At 41.8% G+C, this 26,443-nt stretch overlaps 1 protein-coding gene and 1 pseudogene across 2 annotated transcripts in view; both read left to right on the top strand.

The window, feature by feature from the left end:
- NUDT3 (nudix hydrolase 3) overlaps positions 1–26,443 on the top strand; it is a 101,141-nt gene that overhangs the window by 36,832 nt on the left and 37,866 nt on the right. The window lies entirely within an intron of this gene.
- Positions 22,621–25,144, top strand: LOC308558404 (keratin, type II cytoskeletal 8 pseudogene; annotated as a pseudogene). The gene is made up of 2 exons: positions 22,621–22,673; positions 23,756–25,144. The product of its transcript is annotated as a keratin, type II cytoskeletal 8 pseudogene (transcript).

The raw sequence follows: 26,443 nt of genomic DNA, 5'->3' as shown, positions 1-26,443 counted from the left end.
GCTATTAGTAAATGTACAAATATTTAAAAATGCAAATATTTAGTTTTCAAAAAGTTTCTACAGAAGGGAAACAACGGGTTGGACTGCTGTTGGAAATATTTGAAATGATGCCAGGGTTTTTTCAGTGCTAGAGAATAAAGGGGTTGAGCTTCTAGATGAGAGCAAAACCTTAGTAAGTTCTAAATTCAATTATAGTTGCAGTGATTACAAGGACAGCGTAAGAACTATTACTGTTTCCTATACCAGTCTTGTTTTCTGACGTTTTACAATCATCTAAAATATGTTTCTTGATTCTTGATGTCCAACAGAGGTAGATAATAGCAGACTTGTAATATAGTAATTTGACAGCAATAGAAGATACCAGCAAAGACATCTGTGACCTGAAACAAGGTATGGTCAAGTTTAGTCTTACTTGAGAGCTCCACTCAATCTGATTAGTTAGCAAGTAGCTCCCTTGTTCAGCTTCCCAAGGGTGAAGCTGAGAACAGATATTGGGAGACCACTGGGAATCTCAGCCACATTTCTCTTCTTCCTTTCCTTCCTGCTTTCCTTAGGCTGCTCCACCATTACAGCCACCCACAAGTCAGACAGGAGAAAGGGGTTGCAGAATGACTGAAGGTGAATGGTGAGAGTGAAAATTAACTGTCAAGATGAATTTTCAAGGTTACAGGGCAGTGGAAAATCAGTGCTGGGCCTTGAACATGTGATTATTTCCATTGTGAGGGTGATTGTGAGGATGGTTGTGGGGTAGGAATAATTTTTCTGGCATTTTAAAAGATTGATAGACTAATTTTGAACTGGACACATGAAAGTTTTAAATGTGCAATTACTAAAAATATGTGCTGATCAGAACTCTCACCTAGCTGTGTTTAATATGTCTATTTTGGGCCCTCTTTCCCACTGCCAAGACTCTCATCTCCCACAGCTGCTGAGTTTGCTTCTGACCCTTAAATGACAAGGCTGCTTCTCCACTTCTTTTAATGGGCTAGGATAAAAATTCGGTTATTTTTTAGCACTGTGGGTGGATGAGAAATTAAGTCTGCCCTTTTTGTTTTATTTCCCTTTGATTATTTGTTACTTTTGCGAATTTACATTGTATAGCTACCTTCCTCTAGTGGAAGTGCTTATTAATTTGCAAAGGGACCCAAATAGCCCTGTATCCTTCTTAAGGTTGAGTATGTGGATCTGGAGGACTTCCAGGCTCTGCTTGCTTAGAACTGAGTGAACCTCGATATAGCTGCTAGCATGTAATGCAGCCACACAGTTCATAAACCAGCTATAAACATCCGTCAGCTTCAGGCTACCCAGAAAAGTAGAGAGGAAGATAATGTTCTTGTTAGTTTGAGTGTTGTGATTGATGTTACTGTATATACTGAGCATGTTTTGCAAATTTAAACCATGTGCTATAGAGCTGAAGCTATATGTAATTCACTCTTTATTCAGTTGCAGATTTCCAGGACTCATGGGTGTTAGCTAATAATGCTGGATAGTGCTACAGCAGGCAGATGAAGTCAAGAGTGTGGTGGAAAGAACATGGTGTTAAGAGTCAGGTCAGTAGTTCAGGTCTGAGTTGCCCTCTTTAAATCAGTTTCCTCAAGTGTAAAATAGAAACGCATCCACTAACATCATCTTATTTCTAGGGTTATTGTGAGAATTAAGATAGATTATATTTACCTGCTAGCACTTGGGGCATTCTATATATCCAGTACTTTAAAAAAATATTTTAATACTTTTAAAAATAGACTTTATTTTTTAGAGCAGTTTTAGGTTCACAGCAAAATTGAGTGGAAAGTACTGAGAGTGCCTATATATCCTCTGCCCCCACACTATTAATATCCTCCATCAGAGTGGTACTTGGGTTAGAGTCAGTGACCCCACACTGACATTATTATCACCCAGAGTCCATAGTTTACATTAGAGTTCACTCTTGGTGGTGTACATTTTATGGATTTTTTAAAAAAGATTTTTTTATTGATCTTTAAGGGGGGAGAGAGAGAAAAAAACATCAATCAGTTGCCTCCTGCACACCCCCTACCAGGAATTGAGCCTGAAACCCTGGCATGTGCCCTGACCAGGAATTGAAACAGCAACCTTTTGGTGCACGGGATGACACCCAGCCAACCGAGCCACACCAGGGCCATTTTATAGACTTTGACAAATGTATAATAACTGTATCCACCATTATAGCATCATATAGAATAGTTTCCCTAAAAATCCTTTGGACTGTGCCTATTCATCCCTCAGCCCCTGGCAATCACTGACCTTTTTACTGTCTCCACAGTTTTGCCTTTTCCAGAATGTCTTATAGTTGGAATCATACAGTATTTAGCCTTTTCTGATTGGCTACTTTCACTTAGTAATGTACACTTAAGGCCCCTCCCTCTGTGTTTTTTCATGGCTTGATAGTTCATTTCTTTTTAGTGCTGAATATTCCATTGTCTGGAAGTACCAGTTTATCCATTCACTTAGTGAAAAACACCTTGGTTGCTTCTAATTTTGGCAGTTATGATAAAACTGCTATAAACATTTATATGCAGGTTTTTGTGTGAACATAAGTTTTCAGCCCCTTTTGTAAATGCTAAGGAGCATGATTGCTGGGTCATATGGTGAAAGGATGTTAATATTGTAAGAAGCCACCGAACTGTCTTCTAGAGTGGCTGCACCATGTTGCAGTCCCACCAGCAGTGAGTGCGCGTTCCCGCTGCTCCCCATCCGCCCCAGCATTTGGTGGTGTCAGAGGTCTGGATTTTGGCCATTCTGATAGATGTGTACTGGTATCTCATTTCTGTTTTAATTTGCAGTTCCTAAATGATGTTGAGGCGGAGCATATTTTCATATGCTTATTTGCCATCTGTATATCTTTTTTGGTGAGGTGTCTGTTCAGGCACTTGTTTCCGTTTTTTTTTTAGTCCTCACCAGAAGATATTTTTTCCATTGCTTTTCAGAGAGTGGAAGGGACAGAGAGGGAAAAATAGAAACATTGATGTGAAAGAGACACACCGATTGGTTGCTTCCCCTGGGCACCCCAGACCAGGGCCAGGGATTGAGGCTGCAATTGAGGGACGTGCCCTTGACTGGAACCGAACCCGAGACTGCTCAGTCCTTGGGCCAACTCTCTCACCGCTGATCCAAACCAGCCAGGGCATGGCGCGCTCATTTTCTCACTGAGTTTTAAGAATTCTTTGTAAGTCCTTTATCAGATATGTCTTTAAAAGATTTTTTTTGCCTTACATGGTTTGGCTCAGTGGTTAGAGCATTGGCTGAGGACTGAAGGGTCCCGGGTTCAATTTCGGCCAAGGGCATGGACCTTGGTTGCAAGCTTGATTCCCGGCCCCGGTTGGGGCCCGTGCAGGATGCAGCCAGTTGATGCCTCTCTCACATCGGTGTTTCTATCCCCCGCCCCAGAAAGCAGTGGAAAGTACACCCTCGGGTGGGGATTAAAAAGACTTTTTTCCCAGTCACAGTGACGTCCAGCTCAGCGCGGCCTCCTGGTCCCTAATCATAGGCATTCTATTTGGCGGGTCCTCAGGTGGTTCTCCCAGGCGGTGGTTCTGTAATTTAGTTGTCATCTTGATGTGGTCGTGGGAAGAGGTGAGCACAGCATTTACTCCTCCACCGTCTTTACCAGAACTCCCAGCTGTGTCTTTTGCAAGTATTTCCTCTCATCCGTGGCTTGTCTTCTCATTCTCTCGACATCCAATACATTTTTACTTCCTGGCAGAAAGTCTTGTTATTTGAGTTCTCTGGGAGGCGGTGGGGAAGGAAGGAGGAATAAGTTGGAGTTAAGTGTTTCCCGATCTTACTGATCAGGCATTCTGTGTTCCTTCTGAAGTCAGAGAACTATTAGGACATTTTAAGACTAGTTTTAACACTGTACACCCATTAGGATGGCTATAATAAAATAATGCAAAATAACAAATATTAGTGAGGGTGTGGAGAAATTGGATACCTTGTGTTTTGCTAATGGGATTGTCAAATGGTTTAGTCACTGTGGAAATAGTTTGGTGATTTCTCAAAACTAGTGGGAATGTCAGATGGTTCCGTCACTGTGGAAATAGTTTGGTGATTTCTCAAAACTAGTGGGAATGTCAGATGGTTCTGTCACTGTGGAAATAGTTTGGTGATTTCTCAAAAAGTTAAACATAGCCCGGCCGGGCATGGCTCAGCGGTTGAGCATTGACATAGGACCCAGGCGATCGCCATTGGACTCCTGGTGAGGGCACATGCCTCGTTGCGGGCTCAGTCCCCACTCAGGGGCGTGCAGGAGGCAGCCGATCAGTGATCACTCTCATCATTGATGTTTCTATCTCTCTGTTCCTCTCCCTTCCTCTCTCTGAAATAAAGATATATTAAAAAAAAAACAAAAAACTAAACATAGAATTATGTTTGGTCCAGCAATTCAAGTTCTAGATATATATCCAAAAGAATTGAAAGCAGGCACTGAAACAAATATTTATATACAAATGTTTAGCACTATTCACGATAGCCAAAGATAAAAACAACCAAATATCCATCAATGAATGAACAAATTACAGTTTATATACACAATGCACTATTATTAGCCATATGAAGAAATGAACTACTGATACATGCTACAATGTGGATGAATCTCAGAAACATGCTAAGTGAAAGAAGCCAGACCTTTTGGTCATATATTGTATGATTCCATTTGTATGAAATACTCAAAATAGGTAAATCTGTAGATGAAGAAAGCAAATTGATGTTTCCCATAGATGGTGGAGGTGGGGGGCCAGGATGAAGAATAACTGCTTAATGGTGTGAGGTTTTTGGGGGGAGTCATAAAAGTGTTTTGGAACTAGAGGTGGTAGTGGTTTCACAACATTGTGAATGTACGCAGTGCTGCCAAATTTCACTTTAAAATAGTTCATTTGATGTTATGTGTATTTAACCTCAATTTTTAAAAAAAATAGTTTTAAGATTATGGTAATTTTAAAAAAGTATTCTCTTAAAAGTTTTCCTTTTAGAGTGTTCTGTTGTTAAATGGCAAATTACAATTCATTATAATTTCATGAGTGAAAAGGCCATGTTTTCTACATACTTTATTGGGTGGGTGTAGTAAGGCTGTTTCATTCTCCAAATGCTTTGAGGTACAGCTGAGAGACAAGTTTAGGATTAAATTGTTAAAATAAAAAAGTTTAAGAGGTACTACAGAGTAACTTTTGTTTTGCCCTCTTAATAGTTAAAAAAAAAAAAAAAAAAAGGAATATCAAGAATAATTTATAATTTTTATTTTATTTACTTTAAGGAAACAGTTTATGAGATCCTACATTAAAAATATATGAAATAGATCAGATAGAAATTAAAAATGGTCAGTGGAAGAGATGTTCCAAGAATGAGCAGTAGTCCACAAAATTTAGCTCTTTAAGGGTTAGCTTAAAATTAAGAAAAAGGAAAATATGACAGGAATAATGGCTTTATGGTGACTCATAAAGAACACATGTAAGTGACCTAGAAATGGACTTCCTGACATTGCATTTTAACCTGCATTTATAGAGCAAATTCTCATACATAGGGAATTTGAGTGGTATAGTGACAGTGTCTTTAAATGTGGTTTGTAGAAGATTCAGAAGTGTTCTTCATTTGGTTATTTATAATGTTCAGTGGGCTCTTTTTTTTTTTTTTTTAATCCTTAGCTGAGGATATTTTTTCCATTGCTTTTCGGGGGGGGGAGATCGATGTGAGAGAGACACATTGATTGGTTGCTTCCTGCATGTACCCTTACCGGGGCCGGGATCAAGTCTACAACTGAGGTACGTGCCCTTGTCCGGAATCGAACCCAGGACCCTTCCGTCTGCAGGTTGATGATCTAACCATTGAGCCAAACTGGCTAGGGTTCAATGGGATATTAAAGTTAAATATTTTTGGATAGTTAATACATTTACATGGTTCAAAATTCAAAAGGCACAGGTGGGATATAGTGAAAATTCTCCCTCCCATACTTGTTCCCCTAGTCACCCAGTTTCCTTCCCCATAGACATCCAGTGTTATCAGTTTCTTATGATTCCAATAATAGATGTTTTATTTATACTGATGTTCTATGGAGTTGGAGTAATGAAAATATCTTGAGCTACAATGAACCATCTCCCTCCACATTTACTTCTGTTTATTCTGAGTCCTTAGCAGGAGTGCGGAACCTTTTTTCTGCCAGGGGCCATCTGGATATTTATAATATCATTTGAGGGCTGTACAGAATTATCAACTTAAATATTAGCTATGAAAAAAGCTCCTAAATTTATTGAATTTCTAGTCCTGCCTGTGGTTGCCTTGGCAGGGGCAGACCAAAGGATCTCACAGCTGTATATGGCCCAAGGGCTGCACGTTCCCCACCTCTGCATTAGAGCAGTAGATTGTCTTCAAGTAAAGAACTCTTAGCCAGGAATTCTCAATCTTAATGCAGTTACTACCTAATTTTTTCTGTGATGTCTAGTGATACTCTCCATCTTCCTAATAAAAAGGCTAAAAGTGTAATTAGTAGTAGAATAAAAGTTTGACAGTTAAATTTAATTCAGTTACACAAAAATTTGTGAAATATAGTACTTGAAATTACGTAAAAGTATTTACCTTACAAAAATTATCTTTCCACCTTAGTTTTCTCCTATATAGTTAAATATTGGTTTATCCCTAGTACACCATATATATGTGGACCTTTTTTGGTTCTCATTTTTGTAAGAATTATTAGCTGTAATTTACACATATGTGGTCAGAATTGCAAAAGAACAGTTGTTTGTGACTTGTCTGCCCCCTGCTTACTGCTCCTCTGGCCCCATCATAAGGCATGGTTTTCCTGTACATCAGCTTGTGGTTATAGCTGGGCAGCTATAGCCATGATGTAACCCATCGTGGTTTATAAAATATGTGGGTGTAAGGTTAAAATTTCTCTTTTATTTTTAAAATTAATTTCCTCTTAATCACTTGATTGTGCTTATGTGTGGAATGAGTATTATTTTAGTAGTAAGCTATAAAAATTGGTGTGACTTCTTTGAAATAATAAGCAATAGAATAGCTAGGAGCCTCATTATAACAGTAACTAAAAAGAATAATCTGAAGAAATGGATAAGATCTGTGCAATGAATACTTTAAAAATGTTACTTAGAGGACTTGAATAAATAAAAACGTACCATACTATTAGGTAGGAAGTTTCAACATCATAAGATGTCAATTCTTGCTAAATTAATCTATAAATTTAACTTGATCCTTGTAGAAATTACAAATTTCTATAAACTATTTAGAAACTGCTTCAATGGTTTTCTTTAAACCATTGAAGCAGTTTCTAAAGTTCAAATGATTACACAAACTTGGAAGAACAGTCAGTAAATTCTGAAAAAGAAGAGTGAAGGGTAGGAGTGGTGATGTGTAGTCCAATTAAACCATGATGCAAAGTATGATCCTTAAAATAGAATGCTAGCAAACTGGGTCATGAGTAGGCAAATGAATTAACAGAATAGTCAAGAAGTAGACATCAATGCATATAGGAACAACTGGCAGATTATATAGAAAAAATGAAGTGGGATTCTTTTTTCATGTTTATACCAGAATAATTTGCATTGTAAATAGGAAGTATAAACATTTGAAAAACAACCATAAATTGCTAGAAGAAAACATGAGCTAATTTTATAACAGTCTTGGACTGGAGCAGGACCACCTAATTATGCTAATTGAAGTCATATAAAGAAAAGATTTGAAGGACCTGTGTAAATGGGAAGCAACACCTTGTTAATGGATTAGAGGACGTTACAGTTCTCCCCAAATTAATGCTGGTTTTGCATTACTAATCAAAATGCTGGCAGGTTTTTTGTTTGTTTTTAATAAATTCATTCCAGCAAAATATATGAAAATACAAAGGACTAGAATAAACAAGACATTTAAAAAAAATGTATTATGGAAAACATCAAACCTGTATAAAAGTAAGCTGTATAGTATAATGAGCTCCCATTTACCCCTCACTCAGTTTCAACTGTTAACAACACATGGTCATTTTTGTTTCATGTATATCACTCCTCCCCCTCCTGTATTACCTTGGATCAAATCTTAGACATCATATACTGATTTCATTCATAAATGACTGATATTTCCCCCTCAATTTACCATTATTTCCCAAATTAGTTAAAGTACATCAAGTATGTTTCAATCCATGAGTTTATATTGATAATTTAAAACAACAAAACTGGTAACCACTGAAGGATGCCGGTGAATCAGTTCATTAATTAGGGAATAATGTCAAATTGAGGAAAAAAGGAGCATCATTTACTTGATGTTTCAGTCCATTGCAGTTTTCCTTATTGGCCTATTTTTTGACCACTAGGAGCCTATTCAAGTGGACTCTGGAAAAGTTGTAACAAAAGTTTTCTAATGAGACTCCTAACTCAAAGATGGTTGACTCCAACTTTATTTTTTTCTAGTTGATCTGCCAGTTCCTTTTTGGTGTAACCGTAGAGGTTTTTAATAGCTTCCTCAATATCTAGTATAATAAGCTGTTTCAGATTTATCTTGTTCATTTCCTACCTCAGTCATGATATTTAGCCATATAAGAAATGAAAGTACAATATTCCACAGAAAGAATCAGTTTAGATTATGCAAATATTAAAAGAGTAATAGTGGAATATTGTGGACAGTTTTAAGACAAATTGATAGTTTAAATGAAATAGACAAATTTCTTGAAAGCTACAAACTACTGATGCACACTCAAAAAGAAATAAACCTGTATCTGTTAAATAAACCTGTATCTGTTAGAGAAATTGAATTTATAGTTAAAAACCTTCACACGAAAGTTCCAGGGCCGGATGGCTTCACTGGTGAATTCTAACAGATATTTAAGAAAGAAATAATAGGATTCTGCACTAACTCTTCCAGAAAGTAAACGAGGAGGTAACACTTGTCAGGTGTTAACAAGAAAATAAAACTCTGGACTATTATTTTCATGAACATAGTCCTCAAAACCCTTAACTAGATATTAACAACTTGAATCCAGCAATATATGAAAAGAGGAGAGGAAACAAGATGGTGGCGTAGGTAACAGCTGCACCCACCGCCTCCCGCAACCACATCAGAATCACAACTAAAATACAGAACCACCCTCACTCAGAGCCTCCTGAGATCCGGCAGCACAGAAGCCCCACAACCAGGGACCTGAAGCAGCACCGAGACCATAGGAGGGGCGGAGACTCGGGCAGATTGGGGCTGAATCACAGAAACGCGGCCGCGGGGCCACACCCGGTGCCGAGGGTTAAACCGGGAGGGACATCTCGGCAGCGGAGGTTTCCCGAAGGAGTGAAGGGTCCCAGCCCCGCAGCAGGCCCCCAGCTCAGGGCACCAGGGCCGGGAAGAGACGTCCCCACAACTCCGGGCTGTGAAACCAGCGGGGACTGTCGCTGAGGGTCGCGGAGGCTGCAGGAGCCCCAGCAGCTCCTCTTAAAGGGCCCGCACACAGACTCAGACGCGCTCCCTCTGAGCCCAGTGCCGGGCAGCAGCCTGAAAGGACCTGGGACACTCGGGGAGGAACTAACCTGCCTGAAATCTGGGCCAGAGGTGTCGGGGCAGCTTTCTCCCAGGCAGAAGAGCTGGCAGAGGCCATGACTCCTTTGGTGAGTCCTCCCCACAGGCAGCTGGCAGGCAGGCGCCATATTTGAATCTCCAGCACCTGACTCACACCTGCCCCGCCCCTCCCCACCTGCAGCTCATCCAGGCCATTTCCGGGGGCTTTTCTATGCAAGTGGCCTCTCGAGCCTTATGTTTAGGATTTTCCTAAAGTCTCTCAAACAAGCATCAGTGTGCACCATACAGCTTGACAAGTGTCCCCAGGCCTGGCACTAGCGGCAGCCTGCATTGGCTCATAGCTTGGCCTCTCCTGGACACCTCCAAGCCCAGCACAAGTAGCAGCCATCTACAGATTGCTGTGTGCCTCAGGCTGGGTGGCCCTGGGCAAGGCACTGGCACAGGCTGGCTTTGCATCTCCCTGGAGGCCTCAGAGACAGTGCACCTGGTGGTGACTCGACCACACTGGATTACAACCCTACCACATCCACAAGTGACACACTCCAGGGGCGCACTTGGTGAACACCAAAGCCCCACTGAAGTAAATCCTGCTCCATAGGGGTGTCTCCAGCACAGCAGCTTTCTGGCTGTAGTTGCAGCTGGTCCTCACAGCTGATTGGCCTGGGGGTCAGTTCCTCCCAGTGACGCCAACAGCAACCAACGCTCAAGTACAACAGGACAATGCACACAGCCCACACAGGGGAGCACCTAGAAGGCCCAGCTCAGGTAACTGGGGAGGCTGAACCACTGGACCCCACAGGACACCTACTACACAAAGCCACTCTACCATTTCCAGAAGATAGAAGCTCTACCTAATACATAGAAACAAACACCAGGAAGCAGCAAAATGTGGAGGCAAAGAAAACATGTCACAAAGGAAAGAACAGAAGAAATCTCTAGAAGAGGAACTAAATGAAATAGATCCAAGCAAGCTAACAGATACAGAGTTCAGAATAATGGTTATAAGGATGCTCAAGGATATTAGTAAGAGTATGATGAAAATAATTGAGAAAATCGATGCTACACTAACTGAAATGAAGAATAATTTACAGGGAATCAACAGTAGAGTAGAGGACACTGAGAATCAAATCACCAATTTGTAACATGAAGAAACAGAAAACACCCAACCAGAAGAGCAAAAAGAATAAAGAATCCAGAGATATCAAGAGAGCATAAAGAGCCTCTGGGACAACTTCAAGAGGCCCAACATTTGTATTATTGGGGTGCCAGAAGGAGAGGAAAGAGAGCAAGAAATTGAAAACCTACTTGAAAAAATAATGACAGAAAACTTCCCCTACCTGGGGAAAGAAATAGACTTACAAGTCCAGGAAGCACAGAGGGTTCCAAACAAGAGGAACCCAAAGAGGCCCACACCAAGACACATCATAATTAAAATGCAAAAGGCTAAAGACAAAGAGAGAATCTTAAAAGCAGCAAGAGAAAAGCAGCTAGTTACCTACAAGGGAGCACCCATAGGACTGTCAGCTGATTTCTCAACAAAAACCTTGCAGGCCAGAAGGGAGTGGCAAGAAATATTCAAAGTGATGAAAAACATGGAACTACAACCAAGATTGCTCTACCCAGCAAAGCTGTTATTTAGAATTGAAGGTCAGATAAAGAGCTTCTCAGACAAAGAAAAGCTAAAGGAGTTCATCGCCACCAAACCAGCACTACAGGAAAAGTTGAAAGGTCGTCTTTAACAAGAAGCTAATGAACAAAAGAATCTGACAAACTAAATAGATCCAGAGACATTGACGCATGTAACAGACGATCATATTTTAGAGGGAAGAGGGGCGGAGGGTGGGAAGAGATTAACCAAAGAAGTTATATGCATATATGCATAACGCATGGACACCGACAATGATGGGGTGAAGGCCTGGGGAGGGGGTGAGAGTGAGGTGGAGGGGGTCACTTGGAGGGGAAAATGGGACACCTGTAATACTTTCAACAATAAAGATATATTATAAAAAAAGAAAAGAATAATACATTTTGAGTAACTAACTGGGTTTATTCCAGAAATGCAAGGCTGATTTAACATTTGAAAATCATTTAGTCTAATTCACCACATTAAGCGGCTAAAGAAAGAAAAACCATGTCCTATTAATAGATTTAGAAGAGACATTTCCTAAAATTCAACATCCATTTATTTTAAAAAGCCTTAGTGAACTAGAAAGGAACTTCCTCAACATGATAGAGGGCATCTACTCAAAATAGCTAACATCATACTTAATATTGAAAGAAAAAGTACTTTCCTCCTAAGATTGGGAACAAGACAAAAGATGTCTGCTCTCCCCACTTCTGTTCAGCATTGTCCTTGAATTCCTGTCCATTACAGTGAGGCAAGGTAAAGAATGAAAAGATACATAAAGAGGAAGAAGTAAAACTGTTCTTATTTACAGATGACTTCATTATCTGTGTAGAAAATCCTAAGAAACCTATGAAAAAGCTACTAAAACTACTAAGTGAAGTTAGTATAGGTACAAGATATAAGGTTAATGTACAGAAGTCAGTTGTATTTTTGTATACTAGCAATTAACAAATTGAAAATTTAAAAGTACCATTTTAAATAGCATCAAAAGGGAGGGCTTCCAGTTAAGATGGGGAGGAGAGTAGGCAAATTCTGTACTCACCTCCTTCCACTACCACATCAAAATTACAGCTAAACTACAAAAACCATCATTGAGAACCATGTTCAACAGAAGTCCTATAGCTAAGGATATACAGAAGAAGCCTTGGCAAGACTGATAGGAGGGGCAGGGACTTGGAATGGGCTGGCCCTACCCCCACCTGTGGCAGTTAAAAATCAAGAGGCATATCTCATCTGCAGAGTTCCCCCCTGAGGAGCTAGGGGTCCCAGCCTCAAACCAGGCTCCCCAACTGAGGGTTCCAGTGCCAGGAAGAGAAATCCCCATAACTTCTGGCTGTGAAAACCCGTGGAAATTGTGGCTTAGTGAGATAGAGGGCTTCTGAAGTCCCAGGCATTCCTCTTAAATGGCTCATGCACAGACTTACTTGGACTCACTTGCTCTGAGTTCATGTTAGGACAGTAGCTTGAAATATGCCAAGGGCATATGGGGAGGAACTGAATTGTCTGGCTTTGGGGTAATAGCTGGAAGGGCAGCTTTCTCTCAGATAGAAGTGCTAGCAGAGAAGCCACTGTTTTTTTCTGAGCCTCCCCCCACAGTGCAGGCAGGCAAGCATCATATCTGAGTCTCCATCAACCTGGCTAACACTGTTTGCCTGCCCTAGTGATTCCCTGAGACCACACCCCACCCACCTTTTGGGCCCACCCAAGCTGGTTCCAGTGGCTTTTCCATAGAAGCAGCCTGTCTCGGCTCATGCTGCAGACTTTCCTAAAATCTGTCAAAGGTTCACAAACCCCATATAAGCAGCATCTGGCCTCGGTGTGCTCCTTACCCCTTGCTAAGCAGCCCCAAGCCTGGCTCTAGTGGCAGCCCACCTCAGTTCACAGCTTAGCCTCTCTCAGGCACCTCCAGGTCCAGCACAAGTGGCAGCCATCTGCAGATCACTTTGTAGTTCATACAAGTGGCCCAGGGCACAGGCAGTGGCTGACCTTGGCCTGCACCTCCCAAGAGGCCCCAGAACCAGCACACCCAGTGGTCAGCTTCAGACCACACCAGAGCACCACCCAACCACCTCCACAAACGACATGCTCAGGGCAGATTTGGCAGGCACCAGAGCTCTGCTAAAGCACATCCTGCTCTGTAGGGTCAGCCCCTGCACAACAGCTCCACCCTTATAGTCATAGCCAGTCCTCTGAACCAATCAGCCTGAAGGTCAGTCCCTCCCATTTTCATGCCAACAGCAATCAATGTTCATCTACAACAGGAGGGCACACACAACCCATACAAGGGACACACCTGGAACAGGCAGCTCAGGTGACTAGGGAGATTGCAGTCTTGGGCCTCACGGAACAGCTACTACATAAAGACTGGAAGATGTAGCAGCTCTACATAATACATGGAAACAAACACGGAGGCAGCCAAATGAGGAGACAAAGAACCATGTGCCAAATGAAAGAACAGAACAAAACTCCAGAAAAAGGACTAAACAAAATGGAGATAAGCAATCTACCAGATACAGAGTTCAAAACACTGGTTATAAGGATGCTCAAAGAACTCATTGAAAACTTCAATAAAGAGATAAGAAATATAAAAAGGAACCCGTCAGAAATTAAGAATAACTGAAGAATGCACTAGAGGGAATCAACAGTAGATTATATGAAGCAGAGGATCACATCAGCAATTTTAAAAATAAGGTAGCAGAAAATACCCAATCGGAACAGGTTGTGGGCTTAATCCCCAACAGGAGGCAGCCAGTCGGTTCTCTCTCGTCATTGATGTTTCTATTGCCCTCCCTCTCCCTTCCTCTCTAAAATCAATTTAAAAATATACAACTGTGGTTTAAATTTTGGCATCTTCAGTTAAATTAAAATGTGATTAATGTGTTGATGCTACTTTGGTGACACAATGCCTGCCTTTTTACAGTGTATTCCTATTGTTCTAAGTCTGTGTGTGGGAAAATAACGTAGTTTATGGGTGTCGGGAATGCTGTTGCTGTGGCTTTATTTTAATGACCTCCAGAAACTTGAGTGTTCTAAATATTTCATTCACTCCATTTGGCTTTCAGAAATTTCCTAAGTAATAATGCTTGGCATTCTTCTTGGTCAATTATAAAAGTCTTATATGCTTGTTCTAAAATATTCAAGCTGTACACAGGTTTGAAAGTGAAATGCCTCCTCCTCCTCAGCGCCAGCAATTGTACTGCACAGAAGCAATCATTGTTTCTTGGGTGAATGCTTCCAGATGGACATTTAAATTGAGGTTTTGAAGTTCCCATCCACATACAGAGAGTGTAGAAGCCTAACTTCTCCTGTAGGTACCTCAAACTGTTTTTCCTTTTCCACACATAGTCCCCTCCTGTATTTATCTCTCGAGAAATGGGTATCTCTTGTCCACCTGTCAACCGCAGGAAGACGCCATAGCCTCTATATCCCTTTCATGGCACCCTCGTCTATAATTAGTTCCCACTTCCTGTCATTGCTGTCTCCTAAATGACTTGAATCCACTTGTTGCTCCCCATCTCCAGGGATGCTGATTATATCCAGCTCCCTTGTCCCCTCTAACTGACCTGTCTGTCCCACCTCCAGCCCATCACTTTTCCAGCCTCCAGATTCAGGCTTTGGAAACAGAAGTGAGATTGCTGTGTTCCTCCTCACAACCAGGGAGGATTCCCAGTTGCCATAACTCTTTGGTGCACCTGCCATATGAACTTTTTTTACTGGTGCCGGTCTAATTTATTAGCCTCTGCTGTTGCCCCCTTAATGTTTTCCGTCATGCACCCCACACCGTATCAGACTGCTGCAGTTTCTCAGCGTCTCCTGGGTACTATTTCCTGTATTTGCCTTTGCTATCACAGTGCCCCTTGCCTGGGACGCCTCTTTTTTCTGGGTTCAATAAATTCCTCCTCTAGGCCCAGCTAAAATGTTCGCTCTTGAAAAGGGACCCTGTCAGAATCTTCTTTCCTCCATAATAGGCCTTACCAACATGATGTTGTGGCTGCTCAGGCCCTTCATTAGATCAAGGGTTGGAAAACTTTCTATGAAGGGCCAGAGGGTAGACATTTTTGGCTTTGTGGACCACATGGTCTCTGTCAAAACTGCTCAACTTAGCCATTGTAGCTTAAAAGCACCATACACTGTAGGTAAATGAATAAGTGTTTCAATAAACTTTATTTATGGACACTGAAATTTTAATTTCATATAAATTCACATGTCAAAATATTCTTTTGATTTTTTTCAACCTTTGAAACACTATTCTTGGGTCATGGGCCATACAAAAAACAGGTGGTAGGCTACATTTGGCCTGTGGGCCAGTTTCCAGTCCTTGCATTAGACAGTGGGCTGTTCAAGGGTAGACTTTATATATTTTTATACGTCTCTGCCCCCACACTCACCCCTATGCTTCAGTTCATTTCTAAACAAATAATGACTGGATAGCAGTTCTTTATGGAATAAATGCTCAAGTAAGGAATTACCTAAAATACGGTAGTTTCTAAACAAATGTGAAAAATAATAGAGATTCATACTGAGAATTAGTAGTCATTTTTTATATATATCAATAAACATTTTCAGAAAAGAAAGTGTAAAAAGGTTGCATAATATAGAGGAGTACTCCTCAATGTATATGACAACTCTGCCAGTAAAGACCTAATAAATAAGCAAATACTCTGCACATGGGAGAGAAAATTGAAAAGTGCTCCAGATCCTTGATTTGAATCAAAGATTAGATTAAAATGCCTTCTCCATCTTTCCCTTGTCCTTACAACTGGCCTGAAGAAAACAGTGGTGTGGCTTTTATCCAGTGGCAGTTACATGTTTTCAGAGGGTGTTTCATTTGGCCTTAGTTACGTCATGGATATAATGGGCTCTCAGTGGCTCTGTGGTCCCAGTCAGGCATGTAGACCATGGTTTGAATCCTGGCTTAGCACTGACCCTTTCTGTGCCCTTTGCCACATCTCCAAATCATCTAAGGCTTGGTTTCCTCATTGCTGTAATGGCAAGAATTGCATAATACCTGGCTTGCATGGTTGCTTAAAAAGTAGAGATACTATAGTAAAAATAGAATATGTAAAAAGCCAGCACATGGCTTAAAGTGGGCACCGAATAAATACTCCTGCTGCTGTAATTATTTATTTCCCCTTGGCATTTAGTCTGTTTCCTTTCAGTATTTACAAGAGTTGTGGGAGGGGGTTAAGGTTTACAAGAACACTTTGGATGTTCCATGTACTTTCAGTCTTTGTTTTTAGTTTTATATAACCTGCAAATATGGCCAAGTTTACTGATTTCTTTAGTCTTCTTTTTAGAAATAAAAAAGTCATTGAATAACAGGCAATATAAAGTGTTATGTGTGCATATCTTAACATTTAGACATTAATTTGAAAAGACAGGGCAGGACACTCTCGCTTAGAAGTCTGGTACTATACTCCATACCCTCTTGACTCATACTTAGGAATGATACCTGTGTATAATAGTTTGTGTGTGTCACTACCTTTTCATACTGTCCTTAAAATACCTTGTTGCTCCAACAGTAAAAATTGTCAGCATATCTGTTCACAGCACAGTATGGTGTTTCTTTGGACTAGGCAGGGAATTTCCTTTTTTGTTAAATAAACAACTTGATTAGATAAAGTGAAAGGATGTTTATAAGGAGTTTTGAAAACTGTTTATGTCTACTTTTTCCTCCTTGTAGCAGTATTTTGAACTCCTGTGTAGGGAAAAAAAAATAGCTAAGGGGTAAAATGGCTTTAAAACTCTAGGAACTGAAACAACTAATACTTGGCTCTGTGATAATTCACTGATTTAATTTGAACAGGTTATTTCACCTCATACTCAGCTTTACTCAGCTTTTAAATAAAGGGTCATTGTACATAAAATCTTGTGGCAGCTGTTCTATAAAAAAAAAAAGGAAACTCCTATTTATCTGGAATCCAAGCAAGTGCAGAAATTACTCACTGTTATGTTGGTCTTATTTTTAAGAAGGGATGCATAAATGACTAGAAAGATTGTCTGTAGAAGCAGTCTGCAGAGTATGTCACAGATTTGATAAGGTGCAGTCCTTGTGCCATCTGGAATACCAGAAGAGCTTTCTGGCAGTAATAGCAGGGCTGTCAGCCGGGGCATTACATTGTTGGACATGAGATCATGTTAGGGGCATTACTGCATGCAATTTTCTGGAAATTGGTAATATGTCTAAGATATAGCTCAATAATCAGGATTTCCCATGATGTAGTTTATCACCGTAGATAATCTAATTTTTAAAGAAAATATTTCAGATTCTTTAATAACCTGGGATACCTGGAATAGGTCAGCCATTACTATACTCTTGGTGGTGGGAATGGAAACTTGCATGGCACGAACAGTAGGTAGAGGGAATGGGGATAGCTTCTCTAGCTAGGGCTCTGCAAATGCACATGTTCCCCTCTGGTTAGTCTCATCCTGGCTGGAACAGTCTGAGACTTTTTTTTCCAAATCTCAGTCTCTTTCCCTCTTCTTAGCTCCAGTTCACATTTATGGTTGTCAACTAGAAATATTCATTAGACATCTCATTGAACTATCCAGTTCCTGTGTTCAGAGGACAACCTCCCTGAGGTTCCCTCCTCCACTGACCCTGCCACATTCTCCTTGGAGGGCAGTCCACCAGTGATCCAGCCCTCATACTGTCAGTCACCTGGTCCTGTGGATTCTTCCTTCTGTGTATCTGGAAACCTGTCACTTCCTTCTAACTTCCACTTCTGTCCTCATTCTTTCTCAGCCTGAATTAACTGCAAAAACCTAGCCTGTTACCAAGCTTGTCTATCACCAGCCCAAGTCAAAGTGACTTTTCTAAAACTCAGATGGGGCTATATTATTTCTTTTTCTTTTTTTTTTTTTTAATATATCTTTATTGATTTCAGAGAGAGGAAAGGAGAGAGAGATAGAAACATCAATGATGAGAGAGTCATTGATCAAGCCCTCAACCGGGCATGTGCCCTGACCGGGAATCGAACCCCGATCTCCTGGATCCTAGGTCGTTGCTCAACCGCTGAGCCACGCCCGGCCAGGGGGACTATATTATTTCTTAAACAACTTCAGTGACTTACTTATTACCTTCAATTTTCCATCCAAATTCTTTATAATAGGACCCCTGCCTTTTTTCAGCCTCCCTAAGTAACCCCTTCTGTATGCTCTCTGCATTCCCTTTTTTTTTCTTTTTCTTTTTTTTAATATGTCTTTATTGATTTCAGAGAGAGGAATGGAGAGGGGGAAGGAGAGATAGAAACATCAATGATGAGAGGGTCATTGATCGGCTGCCTCCTGCATGCCCCTTACTGGGGATGGAGCTTGCAACCCGGGCATGTTCCCTGACAGGGAATTGAACTGAGATCTCCTGAATCTAGGTCGATGCTCAACCACTGAGCCACGCTGGCTGGGCTGCATTCCTTTCTAAAAGTAGTTGTTTCTTCATTCAGTCATTGGTCCATTCTTTCATTTGCTCATCAAACATTTATTGGCCGCTTGCATGTGTCAGGCTCTATGCTTAGGAATTGGGTGTGAGGCAGTCAGCAGAACAGATCCTTAGACATTTCACTGACTTCTCACTATTAATCAGATAGCTTAGGCTATGCTGCAGTAACACATTTACCCCAGAATCTCATTGTTTTAGCACAACAGCTTATTCCTTGTCATGATGCCTATCAGTCATAGGTTTTCAGAGACTCTGCTTCACACAGGAACTCTCTTCCATTCAGGGACTTGGGCTTATAGCTACACCAACTGGAACTCATCATTTCCTTGGGCACTGTGACAGAGGAAGGTAGAACCTGGGTGGGCTTCTCCCTACCTCAGAGCAGAAGTGACATATCCCTTCTCACGTTTCACTAGCCAGAACTAGTCAGATGGCCCCACCTAACAGCAAGGGGGCTGGATACTATAGGCAAGATCATGAAATACCTATGATCATTATGGCCTCTGGCACAGCCACTGAAATATATTTAGTCACCTGACTTCTTATTGGTCTCTCCACTGGACTTTAAATTTCTCAAGAGCTGAGGCTGAATTTGCCTTGTTTTTGTATCCCAAGCACCTGGGCACACAGTAGGTGTCTGATGATTTGTTTCCCCCTAATAAATGTCCTTCTTGAGCTTGGATTTAACGCAAGTAACTTCTTTTAAGAAACTGGCCCATTCCATCCCTCTGCGGCTCCCCCCAGCCTGGGATTGGTGTATCTTTTAACTGTCATGGTACCCTTGCTTACCTCAGCCAAGACACTCCTTACCCTGTGTTATTGTTGTTCTTTGGTTTTTATTTTGTTTTGTTTTGTTTTTTCTTTCTCCACTCAGTTTCTTTAGGGCAGGGGCGATGGCTTTCTTTTATATTCTTTTGAAAATTTATTTCAAGCAGTATTTTAAAACCTAAGAAATAAAGCATTACTGTTTCAGATGAAGCCTTTATGTAAATCTCCCCCCACCCCAATTACGTTTATCATTCCCACGTTTTCCTTTTTTTTTTAATCCTCACCCGAGGATATTTTTTCTATTGCTTTTCAGAGAGAGTGGGAGAGAGAGAGAACATCGATGTTAGAGAGACACATCGATTGGTTGTCTCCTGAACACACCCGGAGTGGGGCCAGGGGTTGAACCTGCAACCGAAGTATGTGCCCTTGGCCAGAATCGAACCCAGGGCTCCTCAGTCCACGGGCCTATGCTCTAACCACTGAGCCAAACTGGCTAGGGCTCCACATATTTACTTTTCACTGCACATGTGTCCCTAATCAGTGTAATGATTTCCCTCTGCGTCCATGTGGGTAACAAGTAGTTCTAGCAGGGCCACTGGTATCATGAATGAAGGAGTTCATATATGGGTGGTGTGTTCTCTGGGTACATTTATCCATCTCTGCATGCACTGATATCACCTGTCTCGATGACAAGTGTTTTGTAGAAGGTCTGATACCTGGTCAGCCAGTCTCCCACTTTGATCTGCCTGCAACTGAGTTGCGTGCCCTTGGCTGAAATGGAACCCGGGACCCTTCAGTCTGCAGGCTAATGCTCTAACCACTGAGCGAAACTGGCTAGGGCATAAACTGCAGAGGTTTTAATTTCTGCATCTTCTGTTGCTGGCTCTTGATGATGCTTAATGAATGTTTGTTAAATAAATGACAAATTCTATTTTTTTTCTTAGTATGTCATTTTCAGAATCTTTTAGGAACTTTGCCATTAAATTTCTTTTTAGATAATTTTGTATTTAAAAATCAGGCTTTTGCCCTACCCAGTTTGCTCAGTGATTAAAGTTTCGGCCCACTGCCTGAAGGGTCCCGGGTTCCATTCCGGCCAAGGGGGCAAGTGTGGGAGGCAACCAATCGATGCCTCTCTCTCGCCTGGATGTTTTTCTCCCCCCCCACCCCACCCCTTTTACTCTTTCTGAAAAGCAATGGAAAAAATATCCTCAGGTGAGGATTAAAAAAAAAAAATCTGAATAAGAATTTAGTGACTGGAACACCATTTACTATTTTATAAGGTAGGAAAGGAGTAAAGCCTCTGGCTAAAGTACAGAATATTTTGGGTGGGGTTCTTTTTTGTTTTTCTCTTTTCCCCAGTAAATTTTTGATAGGTTGTCAGGGAAACTTACTAAGGAGAACTATTTACTGGTAGTAGTGTTTGCTTTCAAATGTGACTACCAAGTAAAGAGGTTTGCTTTCTCTCTCCAGCCTCAGCAATACATAGAATCTTACCTCATATAATCATGCTTTGAATGTGCACAGCAATAACATTTATTAGATTTACTAATTAATATTTCACATTGATTGAAATTTAGAAATTAAATTATACTTTATGTTAGAGATTTCTTTTTCTTTGCTTTAGTTCTGAAATCTCCCTGTAAAGGTCTTTCATTTGGACTGTAACCTAATTGGACAGCCCTAATCAGCCTTTGAAGCAAATGCTTAGGTTTAGAATGGCTGGTAACCAGTTTGCCAGGAAGTGGGGGAACTCTAGGAAGAAAGACTACATAATATTATATAGTAAATCAATGAGGGATTAACCCCCTTTTCTACTTTTTCTTCTGGAATTTTTTTTTTTAAGGGTGTTATTGATCAATTGTTGATTGATTATTGTTGGTTTTTTTTTAAGGGAGGGAGAGAGAGAGAAAGACAAACATTGATGTGAGAAAGAAACACCGACTGGTTGACTCCTGTGCATGCCCCGACCAGGAATCAAACTCACAACCTAGGTATATGCCCTGACCAGGAATTAAACTCGCAGCCTTTTGGTGTACGGGGACCATGTTCTAACCAACTAAGCCACTCTGCCACGGCTCTTCTGGAACCTTCCTTGAAGATTAAATAGATATGACTTAACTGCCATTGTCTAGAGTTATCTTTGGAGAACTTTTAAAAAAGAAACCTTTTTAACTTGAATTAACAAACAATTATATTTGGACTTATTTTTCTTTTAACAAGGAATGTTTTTTTTAATGTAAGGTTAGCCCTAGATGGTTTGGCTCAGTGGTTAGAGCGTTGGCCTGAGGACTGAAGGGTCCGGGTTCAGTTCCGGCCGAGGGCACATACCTCAGTTGCAGGCTCCATCCCCGGCCCTGGTCAGGACAGGTGTGGGAGGCAACCAGCCTATGTGTCTCCCTCACATCCATGTTTCCCCCCCTCCCCCTCCCTCCCCCCTCCCTCCGTCCCTCCCCTCCCCTCCCCTCTCTGGAAAAGCAGTGGAAAAAATATCCTCAGGTGAGGATAAAAAACAAACAATGTAAGATTGGCCCCAGTTACTGGGAAGAATGGGTGTGGCAGTGATTCCCTCCCCCTTTTTTTTTTTTTTTTTTTTTTATGGAAATAGTGTATTACTTTAGCTTTGTAACATAATATTACAAAACTAAGGGTAATCTTTTGAAAGGCTGCTGTCCTCAAGTATAGACTCTGAAGAAGAGAGTAGTGGCATTGACTTCATTAGCTTTTAAAGAATTATTGTGATCTTAAAAGTAGTTTTATTTTATTGAGGTGAAGTTCACATAGCATAACATTAACCATTTTAAAATGAACAAGTCAGCCCAGCCGGGCGTGGCTCAGCGGTTGAGCGTCGACCTGGGATCCAGGCGATTGGGGTTCAGTTCCCGGTCAGGGCACATGCCGGGTTGCGGGCTTGATCAGTGACTCTCTCATCATTGGTGTTTCTGTCTCTCTCTCTCCCTCTCCTTTCTTCTCTCTGAAATCAATAAAGATATATTTTTTTAAAAAATAAAAATTAAATAAAAATGAACAAGTCAGTGGCATTTAGCAACCACCACTTCTATCTAGTTTCAAAACACTTATCATTCCAAAATAAAACCCTGTGCCATTGCTCCCCATGCTTTCCTTCCCCCAGCCCCTGGCAAGCACCAGTCTGCTTCCTGTCTCTGTGGGTTTACCTGTTCTGCATATTTCATATATATGGAATCATACAGTAAGTGACTCTTTGAGTCTGGTTTTCACTTAGCATAATGTTTTCAAAGTTCATCCACCGTGTAGCATGAATCAGTACTTCGTTCCTCTTTATGATGGAATGCTGGTCACTCCATGTGCGTATGTGCACACTTGGCTTACCCGTGCATTCACCTGAGTCATTTCTGCTTTCCGGCTGTTGGGAAGAACGCTGCCGTGAGCATTGGTGTGGATAAGTGTTTGAGTCTCTGTTTTCAGGTCTTTTGGCGTTTTCCATTCTGAGAGGAATTGCTAGATTGTATGGTAATTTTATGTTTAACTTTTTGAGAAACCACCAAACTGTTTCCCATAGTACCTGAACTATTTTACATTCCTACCAGCAATGTATGAGGGTTCCAGTTTCTCCGCATCCGGTCAGTACTTGGTGTTTTTATTTTTACTTATTTATTTTTTAAAAATATATCTTTATTGATTTCAGAGAGAGGAAGGGAGAGAGAGAGAGATAGAAACCTCAATGGTGAGAAAGTCATTGATCGGCTGCAGCCCGCAACCGGGCATGCTCCCAGACTGGGAATCGAACACCAATCTCCTGGATCCTAGGTTGACACTCAACCGCTGAGCCATGCCTGGCTGGGCTACTTGTTATTTTTAGAATTCAGCCATTCTGGTGGGTGTCAAGTGGTGTTTCATGTGGTTTTACTTTGCACTTCCCTAGTGACCAATGTTGCATCTTTCATGTGCCTGTTGGCTCTTTGTATATTTTCTTTGGATAAATGATGTTTGTCTCTTTGTTGTTGAGCTGCAAGAGTTCTTTATATATTTTGGATATCATACCCTTATCAGATAGATGACTTGCAAACATTTCCTCCCATTCTGTAGGTCGTGTTTTCACATTCTTAATAATGTCCTTTGATGCACAGAAATTTTTAATTTTTATGAAGTCCTATTTATCTGTTTGTTGCTCATGCTTTTGGTGTCATGTCTAAGAATTTGGCATATCTTGTCAAATCCCAAATCATTAATATTTACCCCCATTTTATAGTTTAACTCTTACATTTAAGTTGTTGGCCCATTTTGTGTTAATTTATGTATATGGTATGAAGCAGGAATCCAGTGAGGACTCTTACTTAAAAAAAAGTTTCAGGCAGCTTTTTAGCTGTTTCTTGAATCTCTGTCTGGTACGGCCTCCTTGCCTCCACTCCACCCTCCACCTTGCCCACAAGGGTGACCCAGAAGATCTACAAGGTCCCCGGCCTTCAGCAGCCACTCATATTCGAGTGGATCTGGCACCCGCATCCACTCTTCAGCCTTTTCCCAGGTGGGCAGTGGCTACCAGGTTCGCCTGGGCTCCAACATGAATCGAGCCGGGGGTTATGGCGGGGCTGGGTATATGGGGAGCATCACAGCTGTCCAAGTGAACCAGAGCCTGCTGAGCCCTCTAAAGCTGGAGGTGGACCCCAGCATCCAGGCTGTGTGCAACCAGGAGAAGGAGCAGATCAGGAGCCTCAACAATAAGTTTGCTTCCTTCGTCAATAAGGTGCGGAGCCTAGAGTAGCAGAATAAGGTTCTAGAGACCAAATGGAACCTCCTGCAGCAGCAGCAGATGACTCGCAGTAACATGACCAACATGTTCGAGAGCTGCATCAATAACCCGCAGCGGCACGCCGGCCCAGGGGAAACAGGCTGGAGGCAGAGTTCGGCAACATGCAGGGGCTGGTGGAGAACTCGAAGGGTGATATCAGCAAGCGCACAGAGATGGAGAACAAATTGTTCTCATCAGGAACAATGTGGATGAAGCTCACATGAACAAGGTGGAGCTGGGTTCCTGCCTGGAAGGGCCGACCAATGAGATTAGTCTCTACAGGCAGATGTATGAAGAGGGCATCGGTGAGCTGCAGACCCAGATCTCTGACATGTCCGTGGTGCTCTCCATGGACAACTGCTCCCTGGACCTGGATGGCATCATCCCTGAGGTCAAGGCCCAGTATGAGGAGATCGCCAGCTGCAGCCAGGCAAAGGCTGAGACCATGTACCAGATCAAATATGAGGAGCTGCAGATGTTGGCTGGGAAGCACAGGGATGACCTGTGTCACACAAAGATTTCTGAGGTGAACTGGAACATCAGCTAACTCCAGACTGAGATTGAGGACCTCAAAGGTCAGAGGGCTCCCCTGGAGGCTGCCATCACTGATGCTGAGCAGCATGGGGAGCTGGCTGTAAGGATGCTCAGGCCAAGGTGGCTGAGCTGGAAGCCACTCTGAGAACTGGCAGCTTTGTGAGTACCAGGAGCACATGAATGTCAAGCTAGCCTTGGGTATGGAGATTGCCACCTACCCCAAGCTGCTGGATGGCAAGAAGAACCAGCTGGAGTCTGGGATGCAGAACATGAGTATCCATACCAAGACCACCAGCAGCTACTCAGGTGGGCTGAGCCTGGCTTATCAGAACCTTGACTATGCCCTGGGCTTTCAGGCCAACTTGAGCTCTTGCAGAGGGTCTGGCTCCTTCGGCTGCATCAGCACCAGCTCCTCCAAGACAGTGGCTGTGAGAAAGGTTGAGACCTGCAATGGGAAGCTGGTGTTCTTGAGTCATCTGATGTCCTGCCCAAGTGAAAACTACTGCAGTCCCTCCTGTCCTCCAAGCCGGTGGGAATGGAGCTGTGCAGGGGAGCCGTGGGCACAGGAGACCCACCTGAGGCTCAGTCCCAGTCCTCAGCTCACCCTTTGGATGGGGGAGTTTACTGCCTGGGGGACCACCTCTTACCCATGCCCCCAACTAAAAGCCAAATCAGGTGTTTCTTTCTGAAAATAAAGTCTCAGCTGGCTCTGCCAACCCTTAAAAAAACTAATAATAATAATAAAAACAAAATTTCATGAAGCCTCCACATTGTACTTTTAATATCCCTGATTAAACATATATACATACCAACCCAAAACTACTGTGGATTTTATATTATTTTAAATTATTTTACATTGTATTAAAGCAGAACTTACATATATTTAAAAAATAGTACTTGTAAGCATAACACATTTTCTCAGTCCACAGGCTATATATCAGTGGCTGATTCATGGACTTACTTCTTGTAACTCTTTGGTCCCCTCTGGGCGTGCAGATCACAGAGTTTGTAGAGGATCATCAGGAATATCTATGATGACAGGAAGTAAAGGGATTAAGCATGAAGAAAAGGGTGGGATTTCCAAGGGCTGATAGTTGCAGAGACCTCAGGGGGAGAGGAGATGACTGGAAGGTAAGGTAGGTGACCGAAAGTCAGTGGTGGAATCTGTAAAGGCTAGAGAGGAGGTACTGTTTCTCTCAGGCAACAAAGATGACTGTAGAGTAGAAGTTAAGAGCTGGGGGTGGGTTAGGGGTGAAGGGCTCAGGCAAGGAATATGGTTTGGGTTAAGGATGGAGGCTCGAAGACATCAGAAAGTGATGGTTTCGGAAGCAGTTAAGGATTCCTTTAGTTTTGGAAATAATGCCGACCCAACTCTACTCCCAAATGAGTGCAGCTAACTGTTTAGCACTGTCCTAGAGAGAAGTAAGGAAAAGGGACTAGGGAAATTCAGATTTTATTTCAGCCGTGACTAAAATGCTGGTTAAGTTTGAATTAGTAAACGGTATTTATATCAATATTTTTGTGTGTGTTTGCTTTTCTTTTCACTTCTTAATAAAAGTTTATAGTAAAAAGTTCCAGTTTATCTCAGCTGAAAGCATGATGAAAAGAATTGTTCTACTCATGAGGATAAGAAAATTAGGTTCTCAGTGCACACTTAGAGCCTAGGGTGGCACGTTGTATGGGCCTGTGGCCATCTGATGGAGCAGGAGCTAGGACACACAGGAGAGAAAGTGTTGGAACTGGAACCAACCACAGCTAAGGACTTCTGTCCTTCTGGCCCACCCTTCACAGCACT

Source organism: Miniopterus schreibersii (assembly GCF_964146895.1).
Source record: "Miniopterus schreibersii genome assembly, chromosome: 6".
NCBI lineage: Eukaryota > Metazoa > Chordata > Mammalia > Chiroptera > Miniopteridae > Miniopterus > Miniopterus schreibersii.
The sequence above is the reverse complement of the archived record's forward strand: the minus strand, read 5'-3'. Positions and strand labels throughout refer to the sequence as shown.